The following is a 21,491-nucleotide window of genomic DNA, read 5'->3' as shown; positions in this document are numbered from 1 at the left end:
GTGTGATATGTGATTTAATCCTTTTAGCCAGATTCAAAGATCTGGATTTTTAATCAAGAGTGAAAACAAGGATAATATTTATTAATTGCTATGAGTTGTGTTCTTTTCTAATAGAAGTTACATTGTTAAATGAAGTGATATATGTATAAGATTCAGAAATGTGGCTCTAACATTGTAAGTTCTGGGTAAATGCTGCACATTTGATTGCTAATATAATATTATTTAAAATGTGTCTGAAAAATGAGCAGAAACCACAGCTTAGAGTTATTTAGTTTTGTCATCTATTTGTGTAGGAATCTAGATTGGGGTAGGTTGCATTTGTCCAGAAATCCCATCCAAATCATAGTGAATTTCCATCGTTTCTTTTGTCATCCTAAAATTGTATTTTTGTCACCACTCAAGATAGCAAGATGGTCTTATTATTTCCTGTCATTGCATGCAGACATGATGGCATTCAATAACAAAGAACATTTCCTTTCTATTTTCTTTTTCATTATGGTGGAACATCTGAACATTTTTTCCCCTGAAATATAATTGGAAAGGATTAGGTTCCTTGCCAAGCTAACCATTTGCAATGGAAATACTGTTTACTTGTTTGGCCCAAACCCATCATGTCTTAACTAGTAGAGTTTAAAAGTTTGACAACATAGGGGAGAAAACTGCAAATATCAGGCTTTGTCTATATGGGTTAACAGAGCAAGAAGTAGTGGTGGTCAGGGTGGTGTGAGAGTGGAGTTGGTGAATAAGTTTAAGAAGACAGTTGAGAATATCTGCCATAATTTTATTAGAAATTCTTAGTATTTTGGATATAAATTTTACTTTTCCTTCTAAATGGACATTATTGTTACATTTTCCCAGGCCAAGATCTTTCTGGGAAATATATCTATTCCTTAGATTTTGTGTGCATTCCTGCTTAAAGACTAGCAGGGATAAACTTTGGAGTATTGCCCTTGTCTCATCAGAGCTGAGACACACTGTCTAGATGGACAGTTTATGTCCACAGGCAAAACAAGTATCTAGTGAATAACTAGTGGCATATAACAGCTCAGAGACCCAGTTGACTCTCCTCAGTTCCCCTCTTGGGGGAGCCTGAGTGTGTACTTCATCTTAAATTGCAGCCTGGCTTCTTCTTTCTGCATTCTACAATCACAGCTAGCTGATCTTGGGAGAGCATCCATATTAACTTACTTGCTTTCAAGTCATAGATTTAGAGTCTATCTCTCAGATATCTTGAATTAAGATGGCTTTGAAAATGCATATTAGCATATTTACTATTCATATTTTAAATATATTTGCTAATTGTTAACTCTAATATTTACAATATTTACTGTTTAATCAAAGAAAGCTGATGGGGCTGGAGAGCTGACGGTTCAGCTGTTAAGGCATTTGCCTGCAAACATTAACAACCGGGTTTAATTCCCCACCACTCCAATAAAGCCAAATGCACAAAGTGATGTATGTATATGGGATTTGCTAGAGGCCCTGATGCACCCATTCTCTCTCCCTCTCTCTCTCTCAATGCAAAAAAAAAAAAAAGTAAAGAAAAGAAAAATAAGAAAGAAGAAAGGAAAGAAAGATAGAATGAAAATGGAGAAATGTAATAATCTATTGCTGATCTCAACTTCTTGATTTAAAATCACTGAAACTATTATCTGCATGACTGCTATCTATTATTTCCATATCACACCACATATATATATATATATATATATATATATATATATATATATATATACATATATATATATATATATATATACCATATCACGCCATATATATATGTATCACCACATATATATATGGTGTGATTATATATATATGATGCTGAATTGCTATATTTGAAGCATATACAATTCACTATGTTCTTGTCTTATTCACAGACATAATATAGTGAATATATATGCAACTAAAATAATAAAATAACAACTGAAATTTAAACTCAATATGTTTGTGCAGTCGCTATAAATTATATATATATATATATAAAAAATTTAAATGAATTACTTAACAGACATACCTAGATTTATATAAAACCAGCATCCAACTGTGTGAAAACACGTAGTGAATTGAGTCAACATATTTTAACCCATGTTTTATCCTACAACTGTTCTTACCCTATTAAAATTATAAAAAAGACATAACATTCTTAGAATGGCAATTCTTATTGGATAGAGTGTTATTTCAGGACATAACTACCTAGGAAATGTATTAGCATGTTAGACTTGAATGCCAGGAAGTTGTATAGAGTATAGCTGTACATTCACATGGTCCACCTAAGTACTTGGAAAGTCTTTGCAAAGGGATTTCTTTAGCAAATAACCCTTGTTTATTCTTCCACTTCAGAAAAATAGGATCTAAGAGGGTCTATACTCTGAAGCTCTCTAAAAGTGTCTAAGGTCCGGAGTCTCTCTTGAACTTAGACATTTCCTTTTGTGATGATCTCATCAGAAAGGTCAAGGAGCAAATCGGAAATTCTCAGCAGTTGAGATGCCATTGCCAAGAGACGGAAGGAAATTACTTACTTCATTATTTTCAAAGGACTTTTTTGTTTGAGAGTCAGATTAGGGATTTCCATCCTCTCTCTTTTCCCTCATTAAATCTTTCACAAGAACTTATTCAGTATCTTGCTTGCTTCCCCTGAACTAGCAAATATAGATTCAAGGCTCAATGTACACTATCTCAGATAAGTTTGGGCAATATTGCCATGTTACTTTAAGAATATAAAATGAAACCTTATCTAAATATATATATATATATATATATATATATATATATATATATATATATATGTATATATGTATGTATATATTTCCTTATTTAAAAATACTGTTTTACTTGGTTATATATACATAAAACAAGTGTTTCTATCCCCTTCAGGATTTTGGCAGCATTAGCAACACAGAGTTTTTTAATGTAAAAAAGTATATATATATATATATATATATATATATATATATAGAGAGAGAGAGAGAGAGAGAGAGAGAGAGAGAGAGAGAGACAGAGACAGAGACAGAGAGAGACAGAGAGACAGAGAGAGAGAGAGAGAGAGAGAGAGAGAGAGAGAGAGAGAGAGAGAGAGAGAGGGAGAGAAGATGATTGAAAAGGGGAATGCCGGTATCTTCAGCAAAACGAAGCCCAAGATGCAAGGCAAATGGAACATGCCAATGAAGGCAGTTCGTGGAAGGTGAGTGAAACAGTGGGACCCAGGAAGGTCTTGAAGGTGTCCTATTTGACCTATCCACCAAGCCCAGCTATCCTCCTGTCTCTGCTTTCTCAACACTGAGATTACAGGTATGGGCCTCCACACCCAACCTTTGTATGTAGGTTGGGAGCCGAACTTAGTCAAAATTGTGTGGTAAGCAGTTTATCAACTGAGCCATCTCCCTACCCCTATATATATTTCAATTTTCTTTCCTTGAACAAAGAGTTTAAATACCAGAAGCTATAAGGTGGTGAACTCATTCTGAATTGTATTCTTTTCCTGTGAGCTGAAACCCCTCCCTTGTTATTTCTAGCAATCTTTTGGCATTCAAAGTATCTTCCAAATAACACACAGCTATAAGAGTGTCATACAGCAACTTAGTTTTATTTATAAATGAAGATTAAATGAAAGAAATGTTATACCTAATACTTATAGAATAATTCCATGCCCACGAAGGAAATAAGTAGAAGAAATTAAGAAAATGAATGTGGAAATAATCACTTTTTAAGTAGAGAGGGTAAAGTATAAATTCTTATAAAGGAATATTCCGACTTCAATGGTTCAGTTGGTTTCAGTTAAAATAAAGTTTCTGAATAAAAAGTGTGTGGGATTAAGCTATTCTTGTCTTACACAAGTTGTCACTATTGAATTTATTGTAAGAAATCATTATTACTCCCATATGTATTGGTGGACTTCTATTCAGAGAACCTGTTTCTTGTAGGTCTACCAAGTAAAATTTTGTTTACTTGGATATGGTTTCTATTGAGAATCTCCTAAACCTTTATTTGGAGGTTGCTGTTTTTATTACTAGATTTCTTCTCACCACTGTAAGCACTGGTCATGAGCTTTATTATTCCCATGTTCCTTTTGCAAAACTTATCCTGTGTATTTCAATTTTGATGGAAATTTCTTCTGATTTTTCTCACTTTTCTTCCTCAAAGAAGTTCTAGTTTAAGGTCTCTAAATGGCTTCTAAACCATCTCCCCGGGTTTCTCATGAGCCCAGTGTTGTACAGTGGCTCAAAAACACATCCTCGTGTCCACTGGCGACATTCTCACTTGCCAGCCAGCAGGGCTGTTAAACCCAACAGTATATGTTTCCCACTGACCACCCGAGCTGCCATGTCACAGCCAACTCCATTTTCTTCAATTATTTTATTCATCAATAGAGTATTCACCCTCTCTATTAACAAATTTGAGTTGAAGTATTGTAGAGAGAAACTCTTTGTAGTGTCTTCAAACTTACAGCAATACTACTTCCCGCCCAAAATTAATGTTTACTGCCCTTTATAGAGGTTCATTTAGACCCACTAAATTAAAAGCTGGCAATATTAGTCAGTTGTAGCTCACCTGGTAAACTTATATCTCCACAGCGTGTCAGGTACATCAGTCAGTGTTCTGCAAAGAATCTGAAAATACACATATGTGTGCATCTATGCGTATGTGGGGGGTGGGGTGAGGGGTGTGTACACATGTACATAAAGGCACCATTCATAAGGAATTGCTTATTTTCATCATGGATATTGCCAAGTTCAGAATCTTCAGAGAGGGTCTGCAGACCTTGGATAGCCAATGACATGGTTTCATTCTGAAGGCAGTCTGCTATAGAATTAATTCTTTCCCTGTAAGGAGAATAAACACTGTATTTTTTTTCTTATTCTTTTCTGTTTTCCTTCTTTACTTGATGATAACATGTGTGTCCACAGCAAAGAAGAAACTGATTTACTCATTTTGCTGATTAAAATTGCAATTTCAACTAAAAATTAATGTTTGACCAAATATCTGGTCAGCTTTTGGTCTGGCCAAGCTGACACATCAATGTAACTCTACAGAATGCAGACACACATGTTCATTCACAGTCTCCTGAAAGGGCACCATTCACACAAGTTTCTGGTGATGGATTGAATGACTGAGTCAGTATAAGTACTTGGGAATTTGAGTGAGAAGTGAGAGCTCAAGACTCTACAGATACTTCAGAATTCTTTGACAAAAACAAATGATAATATTGAAGAACTCTCCATAGATACAAAAATAAGGCCAAGTAACACTAAGTTAAAATTCTTTAAAATAAGGATTGAGTGCAATGAAACCATGCATTTGCTTTCTCAAAAAATCTCCTTAGGCTTATGAAGGAATCTAAGACACACAAATTTTCTGTAATTCATTATGCATACAGCATATAACTCTCATTAATGTTATATACATGTTATTTTTATTTTGGTCACACAGGATACTGATACGACATTGATATGCAACTTTGATGCAGTGAAAAAATACATTAGTATGAAAACTATTGTAGTTGTTTGAAATGTCAGTCTATTTCTTTTAATCTCTCCTTTCTCTCTTTCTCCCTACTTCACCCCTATTAATCTGTAATAAGAAATTGCCACCAAGCAAATTCTTTGTCAGTTATCATCTATACCTTGTGTTGTGTATGCCCGGCTGAGTTTATATAGTATATAATACAGTTGATCACTTAAAATGTCACCAAGATCTTGTACTGTCGTTCAGTTCATTTCCCTATATTTGCCATTACAAACGCTTAAATGACCAAAGCAAAATTCATTCAAATTACTATGTATTTCAAAAATAATTCCAAAATGATGTGATAATATAAAATACGACATCTACTTTCAAGTTCTCTTTTACTTATTTTTTCTTCAAATGTGGTGGTGCATACCTGTGAAAGCAGGATGATGATAAGGAGCTGAAGGCTATCCTTTACCTCCTGAACTGGATGAAAAAAAAAAGTATTTGTAGGTTATATGTCCAAATATGTTGCTTATACACATATATGAAAGTGTAATCCAAATTATAAGTGTATTAATTACACATATGAAATCAAAAGGATTCCACATGAGCAAGCAATGCACATTACTTATTTTAATGTGTTGAGTTTCTTTCACTTACATTATTCCATTACATTCATGGTATCAAAATGGAAAGATTTTACTCTATTCTAAGGTTTATTCAGGGCCTATTGTGTATGTTTCACATTTTATTCATTGGTGGATAAACACTTTTATCATATCTTTTTGTTTTTGGTTTTTGTTATTTTTATAACTGTTATTTCCATAATTTTAAACAACATCCCTTGGTAATTTCATTCCCCCCAACTTGCCCCTTTGAAGCCCCACTCTCCATCATATTCCCCCTCAATCAGTCACTCTTTTATTTTAATGTCATCATCTTTTCTTCCTGTTATGATGGTCTTGTGTAGGTAATGTCAGGCACTGTGAGGTCATGGATATCCAGGCCATTTGGTTTCTGGAGGAGCACGTTGTAAGGAGTCCTACCCTTCCTTTACCTCTTACATTCTTTCTGCCACCTCTTCCACAATGGAGCCTGAGCCTTGGAAGGTGTGTTAGAGATATTTCAGTGCTGAGCACTCCTCTGTACTTCTTCTCAGCACTATGGTGCCTTCTTAATCATCCCAAGGTCACTGCCATCTGAAAAGAGAAGGTTATCTAACCAAAAGTGAGTGTAGCATTAATATATGGGTATGAACATTAAAGGAAATACTTACTGGGCAGTTTAGTGAGCACAGTATACACATTTAGCCAGACACCAGCAGACTTTATACCCCTAGAGTTCATGACTACCCCTGTTGTAGGTTTTCAATATCAGAGATGTATTCCCTCTCATGGAGTGTGCCTCCAGTCACACTAGAGGGCAGTTGGTTCCCCCAATAAAAAACCTGCCCCTATTGCATCTGTTGGTGCATTAGGCCTGACTGGCCAAATATAAGGTGTGTAATGTCCACTGTTAAATATCTTCATTGGTGATTTTTCTCTTTCCAATTGAGCTGCATGCAGCATGACTTTTTCCATCTTTCTGTGAGCTGCTCTACATAGAGGAGGTTTTCAGCTCAGCTACAGCAGGGTTTCTCAGTGACCTTGCAGCCCAAGTATATGGAGACTTCAGCAATAGGGTTTTACCATCTATTCCTGGTGGGAAACCAAGGGCCTTGGGAATGGCCTATAATGTTTTGGGGGCATCAAGAAATTCCATGGCCAACAACTCCCTGGAAGGTATCAAATTTTCTGGTAACAATATATGGCTCCTGTGTGTTCCATTGTTCAAAAAAGCAGGTTTTCATGTGACTTATATATAATCCTCTTAGACTGTGATTAGCGCTCCCTCCACTTTTCCTTTACTCAATTTCTTCCCCTGACCTCACTTAGGCCTTTTCTTTTTTTTAATATTCTTTATTTTATTTTAGTAATTAGTTTTGTACTCAGTAAATATGGTCAAGTTGGTACCATTGTTAGCCTCCTTCATGTCCTACCCCTGCCTTTGTCCCTCCTTGTTGAGGTATATGGGTCATGCATTGTGGAGTTAGCCCACAGTCATGGGTAGGAGAAATGTCTCTGCATATCATGGCCCAACGTGTGGCTCTGACATTCTTTCCACCCCCTCTTCTGCAAAAGTACCCTGAGCCATGTTGGGTCTGCTTCAGTGATGAGGTATTTCTTTGGATACACAAACAGTATTGGGTTTGTTGGATCACGTGATAGTTCTATAATTTTAGGGCAATGATAACCTATTATTTTCCATAGGCTATATTAATTTACATTCTGACCAACAGTGAGTATAAATCATCTTTCTTGTAATGGGCATTCTAACTGGTATAGCCATGCCTCATGCTGGTTCTAATTTGCATTTCCCTGGTGATTAGTAATTGTAGCCATTTTTTCATGTCCCTGTTGATGATTTTAGTGTGTCTTCATTTTTTTTTTTTTTTTTAATGGTGGGTCAAGGGGATGTGTTTGAGTGCTTCCCCCACTGACTCTACTCAGAGCTTTTATTTATTTATTTATTCTTTTTTCGAGGTAGTGTCTCACTTTGGCCCAGGCTGACCTGAAATTCACTATGTAGTCTCAGAGTGGCCTCGAATTTACCAGGATCCTCCTACCTCTGCCTCCTGAGTGCTGGGATTAAAGACATGTGTGCCACCATGCCTGGCTCTGGTGTGTCTTCATTTTGAGAATTGTTTATTTACCACTATTGGCTATTTTTTTTTTTCCTTGCATTCCTTACATATGTTGTATACTGACTTCTCCTCAGGTGTATTCTTTCTAGTTCCATAGGTTGTCTTTTCATTCTGTTGGTTGTATTCTGATGTAAATCCTTATTTAGGATTGCTTTATTTCCTAAGCTTTAGTCTCCGATTCAAACAACTACGCTTAGGCCCATGAAGCACTCCACTTCTGTTTGCTTCTAGTTGTTTCCTCACTTCGGTCCTACACTTACTGTCTTTAATCTACTTGTAGTTGATTTTTGTAAAGGTAAGTGATAAGGGTCTGTTTTCATTATAATATAATTTTTGACCCAAACAAGGAAAACCAGAAGTGAGCATAGAAGTGCCCCCCCCCCCGCCGCCTCACTGTATTTCAAAAGGATCATGGAAGGTTCACTTGGGTTATTAAAAAAACTCCCCTTTATATAAGGTGAACTTTTCAATAGGTTTAAAGTTATAGTGATGAACCTGTGAGAGTGAAGTTAGAGAAACATATGCTACTTTTTTTTTTTTTTTTTTTTTTTTTGCTTTATTTTTGGCCACATATCAGCTTAGGTAGAAGAGAAAATCAAGTCCCTTGCAATATTTGTTCATAAATTATTGTCTGATTAAATGTGTACTGGCATTTGTTCCCCCCTTATCATTTCATGTCTGGAGAGAAGATGGCCTAACTGAAGTACTCCACAGTACTTGGTAACTGAAGTACTCCACAGTACTTGGTAGGCACTACCTACTCTATAGATGTGAGTTCCTTTCACCTACTTTCTACTCAATGACATAGAACCCCAGACTCTGACACCTGCACACTGTGGGAAAGATGCCTTTTGGGATTACAGGCTAAGGAAAGACTAAGCATGTGCTTACTACTTCCATATTAGCTGACATAATAACTTAGAGTTCAGGATCTATGATTTCGCTATTGAATTTACACCTGTTACAGCTGTCTTTACTGTGGGAAGGATGCTTACATTTTATCTAGAGTATGTGTGAGTCATGCACATTTACAAAAAAACTCATCTGCATTTCATAACTTATACTCTTCATGACCATAGAAAGGTCACCTACACTTTTTACACTCCCATTTTTCTATGACATTCACATTATAGAAATAATGGCGTCATGATTGGCCCTTAAGGATTTTTCTTAAAGTCACATCATACTAAATTGTTGTATTCAAATCGTAAAGTAGCATGCCACTTGTTTGGGAATTTGAAAAGAGTATAAAATGTATGAAAAATTAAAGAAAACAACTCTATACCAAGAAGAACACTCTCCACCATTTATTCATTTGCCAACTGTTATTTAAACAAGACATTTTTTGCCACACAAAATAACTGATGAGACAGAGATGAAAATAAATTAAACCTGATTATTTATATATATATATATATATATACTTGTTTTTCAGAATGCTTGCATAACTTCCAATAAATAAAGATGATGTCTAGTTTTATGCCAAATAACTTATTCACTGTTGATTCATCATGTTAATACAGATACTTTTGAATAAATGAGTGAAAATAGATATTATTAAGGAAAAATCTTTCACTCTCTTATACTTTCTTTCCTCTTCTCCCTCCTTCCTTCTTTCTTTCTTTGGTCTTTCTCTTTCTTTGCACAAGTGGATACATTAATATGCCAGGATTTTGCTGCTATAAACAAATGCCCAATGCATGTACTACTTTTCCTATTCAGCTTTACTTGTGTGCCTAGGGAATTTAACCCCAGACACCAAGCTTTGCAAGCAAATGCCTTGAACCCCAAGCCATCTCCCCAGACCTAAATGCTTTCTTTTTTATGAGAGATACCATAATTGTAAACACTGTTTTATTCATTTTGAAATGGCTAACTTGGACTGGAGAGATGGCTTAGTACTTAAGGCAACTGCCCACAAAGCCTAAGGTCCAAGGTTAGATTCTTCAGTCCCCACATAAGCCAGATGCACAAGGTGACATGTGTGTCTGGAGTTTGTTTGCAGTGGATGGAAGCCCTGGTAATTATTCTTTTTCTCACCCACTCTCTCTCACTCTCTTACTTTCTCACTATCTCTCAAACAAATAAATATTTAAAAAAGAATGGGCTGACTAATAAGTATTGAAAAATCTAATAAAATCATTCTAGGGAAGAATAACTAGATTCACATATTCAATAGCTTTGCAACTTAAAATTTCCTTAAAATCTGCTTTATAGATTTTCCTTCAGTAAGTGGACATTACTTTCTTGAAATAGGCAATATGTTAATAATAAGCAATAGGGACTAGGATTTCATAATAATCAGGATCTTGATATATAAATCATTAATCAAATCGTGACTTTATTTATTTATTTATTTATTTGAGAGCGACAGACACACAGAGAGAGAGATAGAGAGAGAGAGAGAATGGGCCTGCCAGGGCTTCCAGCCACTGCAAACGAACTCCAGACGCGTGTGCCCCCTTGTGCATCTGGCTAATGTGGGACCTGGGGAATAGAGCCTCGAACCGGGGTCCTTAGGCTTCACAGGCAAGCGCTTAACCGGTAAGCTATCACTCCAGCCCGTGACTTTTAAAATGTAAACTACATAACATGAGATGTAGTGTGCGGCCTCATGTCGAAACTTCACCTTGGTGGTCATGCATTTCAGATGTTTCAGTTTATCCAGTAGTCATACTGCTTCCCCACTATATGTAGCAAGTGAGCTTTTATTTGACTCAACCAGCACATTCATATTTTTACACAGAAAAAGATGAAGTTCTTGAAGAGGATTTGGTCTCAAGCTATTTTCAACAGAACCATAGCTGAGTTTGAGGCCCGGTTCTGAGCCCCAGTCTTTTCTCTTGGCTCTCTATTGAAATCCAAAGGGGAAAATGTGACTAGTACCACCATCACCTCCGAGAAGCTGTGGTGACCACCTTGAACCACGTAGTATGCATAAAAGTATACTGACAATATTGAATCATGTAATACGCATAAAGCAATATCCATCTGGTGTGTAACACATCTCCTTCATGTACTTGCTCCGTCATTACTAGTAGTTCTGTACCCACAGATATTTGCATACAAGCATGATGAGGATGGGGTGACATTATGTAAAACTGAAGGCAGACAGATTCATTCTGGGCAGTGGTGTTTCTCTAATATCTGTACTATGATTTATCCTTGGTAGTACTCTTAACTCAACCATCTCTTGTTACCTGGGAAGATGAGGAAGAAAAGTAATTAGAAGTGCCTCCTATCAATGGGTTTAACAGCAGTAGTTTCCAACTTGGCCTTGTATCTTTCAGGTGCCCGAGTCCCAACACAGCATATTCTGAATAACTGTGTCTTAGCTGGGGCTCAGGAAGGTATATTCTGAAAATTTCTCAAGCAATTCTATGATAAACTATCTCAGGTTTTCACTCTTTCTCACGTGACATTAGATCTCTATTCAAAATCATCTGTGCAAAGATTGATAGTCTTCTGTAGAACTGTCAGCAATAATTATAAGAATGCCTGCCTCACTTTGGAAAAACTTCTATATCTATTTTGTCATCTTGAAGAGAACTAGACTCACAACTGAGGTTTAGCATAAGCAACCATTTCCTAATTTCTCTCTCCAATGCTACCTTCATATAATAATGTCAAGAAAAACAATGTACTAATTATCCAAGGCTAAAAGAACCTTGTTCATGAGTAGTTATAAAGTATGAACATCATGTTTGAAAATTCCTTTTCTGTATGTAGTATAGATATCTTCTCTTGAGAGAAGATTGCTATTTCTCTGGGAACTTTCCTAAATATATAGTTTATTACTCAGATATATTTTTGCTGCTTCTGGCAGGACATTTGGTTCCTTTTGGTTGTTTATGTTGAATTCAATCTAATATCATTAATCTTCCAGTTACGATTATTTGGTTGTACTTGTTCTTATGTGACAGAATCCATCTGCCTTTTTTTCTTTTTTTGAATTAGGCAATAAGGGAAGTGACATACACGTTTGGCTTTACAAATAGATTCATGTAGTTAATTACATTCATGTTCGTGTTGCTATCAAATATTTCATGTCTTTATAACTTCTGCACAGTATTAGAACTTATGTTGCCTTCACAGCATTTTGTCTATAAAACAGATGTATATGTAAAAGCTCTATCAAGAACATAAAGTTATTATAAAAATAAATACAAATGGGAAGTACCCTGCCAAGGAATAATGATCACTACAATTGGAAGGCTTTATTTTTTTTTTAAGAAAATATTGTAGGCACAATGGAATGCTTTCATGTCATTTGCAAGAAAATGGTACAATTGTATTAGTAAATTAGGCCAGTCTCAAGGAAAACAAAAATGCCAATCCTTGTGTGTATTTATGTACGTATTTACTAGCACTATTGCTAATTGATTAGCTGATTCTAAATAGTCATTTAAGGGATTTCAGAGGCAAAATACAAATTATCATTTAATCAAGGTACTGCATGAGACTGAAATAATGAAATTCAATTCATAAGATGCTCTTCTCAGGCAAACAATAAACAAAAAGTACTGTTAAGAATATGCATCTGTCTGTTATTTTTCATTTCCTCTTTCTTTCTGACTTGGATGCTTTCTTTTCATGAATTTTGTGAGTGTGATGAATGGCTTTGGGATATTTTACTCATAGTTTCTCATCTTCTGAGCCCATTGCATATGGGCCAAACATGTTTTCTCTCAAAATTTTCACATGTGTGTCAAGGAAAATTTAAACCTTATGTTTTTTATTTATTTACATTTACACTTAAACTCATCAAAACATTGTTATGTAAAACCTCTTTAGGTTCCAGAAGACATTATAGGCCTCCAAGTTTCTGAAAAAACAGACTGATGAAATAAAAAAAAAAAATTATCATTATCTTCATTGCTTTTTTTCTAAATATGATTGAATAAGCAAAAGTATTATGTAGATCATATTTCAGAATAAATATTAATTTTAAATAGGTAAGCAGTACAGAGCTTTAACATTTATGGAGTCCTTTATTTGTAAGAATTCAAAACAATGTGCCCATTTGCCTGGTTTCAATTGTCTCATTGTAAGTCTTAAAATGATTTGATAAAACCTGTTGTACAGAATGCTAATGAACACACTTATCACAGAGGCCTCCAAGATAAAATGAGAAGGGAAAAAGGAGAGTGAGAGACATCATTGCTATGTGAGAGAAACTTTCTAGTGGCAGAAGATGAGAACATAGGATATGAACAAAGATAAATAAAGACACAGCATCCTAAAAAGAAACATCAGAGCTCATGGATCAAGATTTTAAAACATCATTCAAAGTCTTACAAAGAGGATAAAACATTTTCAAAATCACAAAGCTCAATTGAGATATAAAGGAAACAGTAGCACTATAACAAGGACCTGAAATAAGAATGGACAAACCAGACTCCATCAAACAAATATTTATTGGCATAGCCAACCAAGGGAAATGATGGTCTACAGAATAGAAGACGTTTTATTTTATTTTATTTTTTTTTGAGGTAGGGTCTCACTCTAGCCCAGGCTGACCTGGAATTAACTATGTAATATCAGGGTGGCCTAGAACTCACAACAATCCTCCTACCTCTGCCTCCCGAATGCTAGGATTAAAGGTGTGTACCACCACTCCCTGCTAGAAAATAGCACTTTTTATTAGGCAAAATTAACCCTGTACCATTTGTCTTTCTGATCCGAGGTCAATATACAAAATACCTATGGAAATTGAACAGACAAAAAATTTAAGATGACCAAATTCCCTAAATAGCTGTTTCTCAAAAGAAGACATGCAATGGCTGTGGGGTATATAAAACAAGGGATCACTCAACAGAGAAATACAAATCAAAATTTGACATGTTAAGATTATCACATGGTGAACTATTACTTACTACCTCTTAGAATGCCTATTTTGAGAAAGATGGATTGCAAATACTGGGTGAGGGTGGGAAAGAAATGCAACCCAATATATTGGTATTAAATGTGCAATTTAGATATTATGTGTTTTAGATAGCTTTTGTAGCAATACTCAAAATAATTTAAAGGAGCAGACTTAAGGGAAGCAAGGTAGTTTTGGACTCATGGTTTCAGAGATTTCAGTATGTGATAGGGAAAATCAAAATGCAACATCGATTTTCAAGCTATGGCTGGCAAGGAAGCAGAAGGAAAGAGGAACTCTGGCTTCTCTCTCATCGATTCCCTTTTATTCATTCTGCTCCTTATACCACACATTGCTACCACCCACATTCAGGACAGGTCTTTCCCTAGAGTAAATCCTATCCCACAATGGTCTCAGAACAATGTGCCTCCATCTCCTGAACAGAATCAAATCCAATCAGGTAGATAATGGACATTAACCATCCCACTGTGGAACATGGTAGGGAAATTCTTCCTAAACAAAGAGTAGCATCAACAAATGATGCAGCAATTCTAATACTGGATAAATATCCAAAGGAAAGGAAATCTTCATGATATCCAAGGGGTAGACCTGTCCCAAGTACTCTTCAACCCAGTAACTGATGATTAGATAAAAAAAAAAATGTGGTATATATGCACAACACAATGTTATTCAACCTCACAAAAGAGAACTTTGTATTTGAGTCTGCATGGATGAACCCACAAGATATGTAAGCAACACAAGCTAACCATAAAAGACAAGTACCAAAATATCATAACTTTATAAGACATATGAAAACATTAAACTTACACAGTAGAATTACACAGTAGAATTCAGTCTAGTTATAGAGTATTTGGTATATTTTAGTTGATGAACTGATGCCAGCTACATCTAAAAGGTCTATTTTACAGAATAGTTAATACCAATGTATTATATTCTTGAAAAACATTCCTTACATTAAAACAACAACAAACCAGTCCAATGTCTATGTATCTGTTGGCAATGAACTATTTTTCACTAAATTTTCAGTTATATTGTTCTCCATGTGGGAATTGTGCTATTTTTTCAAAGGATAGACATATATGATAGCATTCCACTTCTTCAAAATGTTGTAAACTCTTTGATATCCTTGCAGTGGGAAGATCTGAACTTGTTCCTTTCTTCTTCAATCTGGACAAATCAGTTATTGTGTTATCTGAGTGAATGCTGAAAATGACATTATTCCAGCTTCACATATTGCTGTAAAGAGGATTTACAAGTCTTGTTATCATAGAGACGTAAAGACCAATGAGGTCTGCATTTTCAGCCATAGGGCAGTCTGATTATCCTACCTAGGAGGTTGTAAGATTTCACTGAGACAGAGCAAGGAGCCTATATCTAGATCAGAAGACACTTTTCAGGTGTACCCATGAGAACAACAGCATGTGTGTGAAGCCATTATGGAAAGTCTGGACAAACCTTGTCACCAGTGGAACATCGCTGAATAATTCCAGCCATGTTATTTGGAACAGAAGAATTGTTGGTCAGCTTATCCTGAATTCCTGACCCAGAGAAGTATGTGCCTAATAAAATGAATGTTGTTTTAAACCACTAAGTTACAGGTGCTTCATTATGTAACTGTCATTACAGAAACATTCCTAGTACATTGTGAACAAGAACGTTAGAGGATACTCAGTATTAGACTTGCTGGGTCATGGGCATATTAATTCTCAAATTGACAGGTTAAGACAAAATATTTCTTCAAATTGATTATGTCAAATTATATTCCCACCTAACACATAAAGTGTTGGTCATTTTTTGTTACAAACTATCTTTTTGTAATCCTTTATTGTATTGCCTGATTCTGCTTTTTTTTATACACATTGAAATTTATTCAAGTTATTTCTCATTAATTTATGAATGAGTTATAGATTTTGAAAGTTTATTCTGTCTCAGTTTCATTTATATATTAATATTTACCTTTTCAGCATTATACTTTTATGAACAAAAGTTCTCAGTTTTTACTTATTTAAATAAACAATTTCTTTCCTGCTTAGCACTTGGTATCTTGTTTGGCATTTTCCCTATATTTGCTTGCTTTTTCCTTCCAAAGGTTTAATATTTGCTTTTTACATCTGTGTAAAATCCACCAGGAAGCTACTAAGTGCTGTGTATATGTATAAGTGTATGCAAGATAGAACAAGTTTTACTGAATTTCTTGGAGATGTTCAATGCATGATCCTAGCACTATGTTAGATGAACACTAAGTAAGCCCTGTTTCCCATTAAACTTGGCCCCTAGGGCCTCTCATGACGTTTGACATAGCTGTCAGGAACTAAGCTCTTGACCCAAGACTACATGTTTGTTACAAATGCTTAGATGTGTTCTTAAATCCATCATTCTTGGAAGTTTGGGTCACCATGCACATGCTTTGTCATTGTGTAATGAAGTCATTTATTTCTACTCAATTTGAATAGGTTAAATAAGTTCTAAATGTACTCTCTAAAGAATTGTTTTCAATTGAGAGAAGTAAAAATCAATCACTCTTTACAAAACTCTTTAAAACACACAAGATTCTAATTGACTTTGCATTAACAAAATACAAATTTCAGAAATACTTCAATATGTGCCAAACCTCTACACATAGGAGGCTGTTTCAATACCTGACCAAAATGTACACACACACACACACACACACACACACACACACACACAACACAACACAAACACACACATTCAGCTATATTAATTGGTAAGGCTGCCAAAGATTGAAGCAAATTGATATGTTTTCTTTGTGGAGTTCAAAACTAGCAAACTATGCAACTGCATAATCTCAGAATTATCCCTTTACAATTAGTTGGTTTTGGAAAGGAAGGATCTTAATATTGACTTTGTGCAGTGGGCATAAAATTTGTTTATCTTTCCTTCTTTCTTTTTTTTTTAATTTTTGAGGTATGGTCTCACTCTAGCCCAAGCAGATATAGAATTCACTATGTAGTTTCAAGGTTGTCTTGAACTCACAGCAATATTCATACCTCTCATGTGTGGAATTAGAGGAGTGCACTACCATGCCCAGCTATTTTTATGTTTTATGAAGAAAAAAAAATCATTGTTAAAAATGTGAGATTTTTCTTTCCCCAAACTGTCTTAATTCTTTCCAATAAATATTTTTCTTTGAAAAAATTAAGCAATTATTATTTAGAGTATAATATTTACCTTTTAATTATTTGTTTATCTGTTGGCCTTGCTGCAATCACTACAACCAAAGCTCATAATGTATAATAGTAAGATACAATGTGGCTTTCCTTTCCTATTTTTTCCAGTGAAAGTGATTTATGATGTATTTATGTTTAAAAACAAATGGAATAATATGTCACTTGATCAGAATAGAAACAGTCTATATATGTTCATACTGAGTTACTTTTCCAAAAAGCTAAACAAATAACATGTTCCAAACTTTGTGACTTCCTAGCAAGTACTTCATAATTAATGACAGAATGTACTTTGTTAAAGGCCTTGAAGGAAATAGTCTGAGATGAAATGTCTAGCCACTGATGCCAAAATATTCATTATAATCTTCTTGAAGTTCAAGGTCTGCCTACACAAACAAAAACAGCAACAATAAAATAATAACAGGCAATAAACGATAATAGAAATATTAAACAGTAGAAAAGGGTTTACTATGGTTTGAGGGCAGCCATGGAGATTAGGTCCTGCAGTTTGTCTCAAAGACAAACTTAAAGAGTTTTGAGATTCCAGATAGAGACTTTGTAAAATGTATGGTTAAAGGTTAATGGCATAGAAACCACATTTTCATGTGTCAGTAAGATGTGGTTTTAAAAGTCCTTAGGCAGGGATTTTGAAGTCTTCTGGGTTGATCTCTCATGGGACAGAGAAGCTGCCTTGCAGCAAAGAAGATGTTCTTGAGTATTTCCCTACCAAAAGGCCTCCTCCAAGGGTTGAGAAGGGTCAGATTCTCTCATCTGCATTTGGACTTCTCTGCTGTCTGAAGACTGACAGCTGGGTATTTGTGAAGAGGGCATTTATCCACTACTGAGAACAGTCTTGGGACGATCTGTTCAATTCAGGCATGCTACAGAGAAACCATCTGTGGGACTATTTTTACATTTAATCTTGAATAAACTTGAAATAATGTCCTAAAGGCAAGATTCTCTTCTATCTCTGTCATAAGTCATCCTGACACAAATTGGCCCCTAGCTTAAACTGACTCATTTGAAATATGAAAACAACTCCAATTACAAGCAACTTTAACCACCTCTCCCTGGACTACTTAACTACTTAGCCATCTCCTCAGTCCTACAAATGTCTTTCAAGCAGGGTACACCTCACCTAAGCCCTGTAACTATCCCTGTCTGTTGTCCTATCTTAGGTGTTCTTCTCTGCCATTGTAATATAGATATAAATGTATATGAAATAAATCATTGAGATGATGGGATAATAACATTTCACTTGTTTGAGCAAATCCTCATGGACACTATTAATAATATGTCTAATCATTTCCTTTTTCACTTTCAAACATTGTCAAAGACACCTGATTATTAATGTCACTATACCCTACTGATAAAATATCAACTCTGGAAACATATTTATAGCAAAACATACCCCCCACTACATTGTAATGCCAGGATATTTTATGAAATAATATATGTAATAGTGTATTAGGTAATCTATTTAATATTGGTAGCAACTTTTTTTATGTCAAGGGATTTAAGTCTTCTTACTCCTGTATTTATTTATTTATTTATTTATTTGTACTTACTCGAGTTCATAATCTAAGAAATGTGAACATCTGTCCATCATCCTACCTTGTTCTGACAGATAAGAGCCATTGCCTGTGAGCTCTTGTATATAGTTAAGGGAAGCAAGATGGTGATGAGGAGGGGAGGATAGCGTTTTGGAATCACTTAGGGTACATGACCCTGTATGTGTCTAAGGTGTTTCCAGAAAGGTTTAATTGAGGAATAAAGATCCCCGCCAAATTTGGGCAGTGCTATCCCATGGGTTGGAATCACAGACCATATGCTGTTATCTCCAAGAACTCTTCCCAACCTTTTCTGCCATGATAGACTGTATGATCTTACACTTTGAGATGAAATATATGTTTCCTCCCTTAAATTATTTTCTGTTAGATATTCAGATACAGCGTCCAAAAAAGTTACTCAGACAAAACAGCTTTTGTGAATGGGCTTAAACAGGGAACATTGAACACAAACAAGTATAGAGTAATTATTTAGGTATTTTTGGTAAATGTTAAAGAAAAATGCTGGATAATAAATAAATTTAACTCTCATATATCTTGTTGCAGAATATTAGTTCTACAAAAAGCCATCAGGTTTGTCTGTTCTAAGTATTCTGTTTTATATAAATGAGAATGCATAGTCCTGTAACTAATATTAGATAGAAAAACAGAAACCAGGATTCTGCAACTTCAGTTCAGAGGAAACTAACTGGACAAGGTTGTGTGAACTACCACATCAGCAGGTATAACTGGTAAATTCTGTTTTTTTAAAAAAAAAATTGTTCATTTTTATTTATTTACTTAGGAGTGACAGAGAGAGAGAGAATGGGCTCACCAGGGCTTCCAGCCACTGCAAACAAACTCCAGACGCATGCGTCCCCTTGTACATCTGGCTAACTTGGGTCCTGGGGAATCAAGCCTTGAACCAGTGTCCTTAGGCTTCACAGGCAAGTGCTTAACTGCTAAGCCATCTCTCCAGTCCAACTGTGAAATTCTTGAATTAAGAATTTGGTGCAAGAGCAAATGCATTATTTCATGATTTGGGGGAGTGATAAATATTACCCTGAAGAGGTATGTCTACTCATCAGTAGATGGATTTTAGTTTGTTTTTAATTCAGTGTTCTTGCAATTGGAAACAAATGATACTCTAAGATCATTTTAGGAAAGTTTATTGGCAAAAATACTAAGAAAGATATAAACTGTATATGGAGGAATTGAAAAGAACATGGGTTAAGGTCAGTGAAGTAGCTACTGAGCCTAATCACAAAGGCAGGAAGAGATGTTACTCGAACCTGTAAGGTAAAAGTTACAGAAGCTAAATATTTTCAGAGATGTGGTTATCTCTGTCTTGAAGCAAACACAAGGGAGGGCATGCAAGATCTTTAATTCTCTACTTTGACCCTCATTTATCCTTCTGATGGTCTACTAGAAGGTCTTAGTAATTTACTTGACCATAATATTCATGTAATCAAATAATTAGATGATGCAATGTCAGCTAAACCAAATCAACACAGGCTTCATTAGCAGGGGAACTGCATGAGAACAAAGAGGAGGCTGGTGCGCAACTTTCACATTGAACATCATTAGACTTTGTCATGGGGTTGGGTAACTTCACTTTGAAAGAAATAATACCTGTTCAGTGAAGATTTGGGGATACACTTGACCCTGAGTTTAAAGAAAAAAAAAAAACCATGATATAGACATTGTATATTAACAAGTAACTAATTACTAATGAAAGAACAGTATACAACTCAGATTACTATCCCTAAAAAAGGAAGACTTTTATCTAATTTAAATAAGAGTTCCTGTATTGTCACTGTGTCGACCTCTGGAATAAGTGTTCCTATACTATTAATACAAAGTATTCTCATACCCCCCAACCATTTGTCAAGACCTTCTTCCTTACAAGCAGAGAGACAGAAAGGGTGAGGGGATGGAGAGAGAGAGAGAGAATGGCATGTCAGATCCTCTAGCTACTGCTGCAAATAAACTCCCAATGCATGTGCCACTTTATCCATTTGACTTTACCTAGGTACTGGGGAATTGAACCCAGGTCATTAGGTCATGCAGGCAAGTACCTTAACTGCTGAGCCATTTCTCCAAGCCTGCCAAGACATTATTATCAAGATTATAAGAAGTAGAAAAAGCAAAGACTTTTCAAGAAAGCAAAGCAAGCAGAGAAGAAAAATACCTTTGTGTTCTTTTTATAATTTATAAGCATTTAGTTTTATAAGATTCCCATGAGAGAGAAGGATCACAGGTAGCCTATATAGATAAGTAGTATTTAGATCAGGCAAATGTAGGAACTTGGGCATTAAATGTGGTAGTTTGTTTCAGGTGTCCTCCATAAACTTATGTTCTGAATACTTGAGCCTTCCTTAGCAGATAGCAATTTGGAAATTGGAACCTTGTTGAAGGTGTGTTGGATGTGGATTTATGTGTGTTATAGCCATATTTACCTGGCCAGTATTTACCATTTTCTCCTGCTGCTATTGTCCACCTAAAGTTTGTCAAAAGGTGATGTCCACTGTCTTCTCATGCCATCATTTTTTCCTCTATCATCATGGAGCTTCCCCTAGGGCATGTAAGCCAAAATAAATCCTTTCTCCCTATAAGCTGCTTGGTCAAGTGCTTTGTACTAGCAACATGAAGGTAATTGAAACATTAACTAAATTACT

Source organism: Jaculus jaculus, chromosome 5, assembly GCF_020740685.1.
Source record: "Jaculus jaculus isolate mJacJac1 chromosome 5, mJacJac1.mat.Y.cur, whole genome shotgun sequence".
Classification (NCBI taxonomy): Eukaryota; Metazoa; Chordata; class Mammalia; order Rodentia; family Dipodidae; genus Jaculus; species Jaculus jaculus.
Note: the sequence above shows the minus strand (reverse complement) of the source record.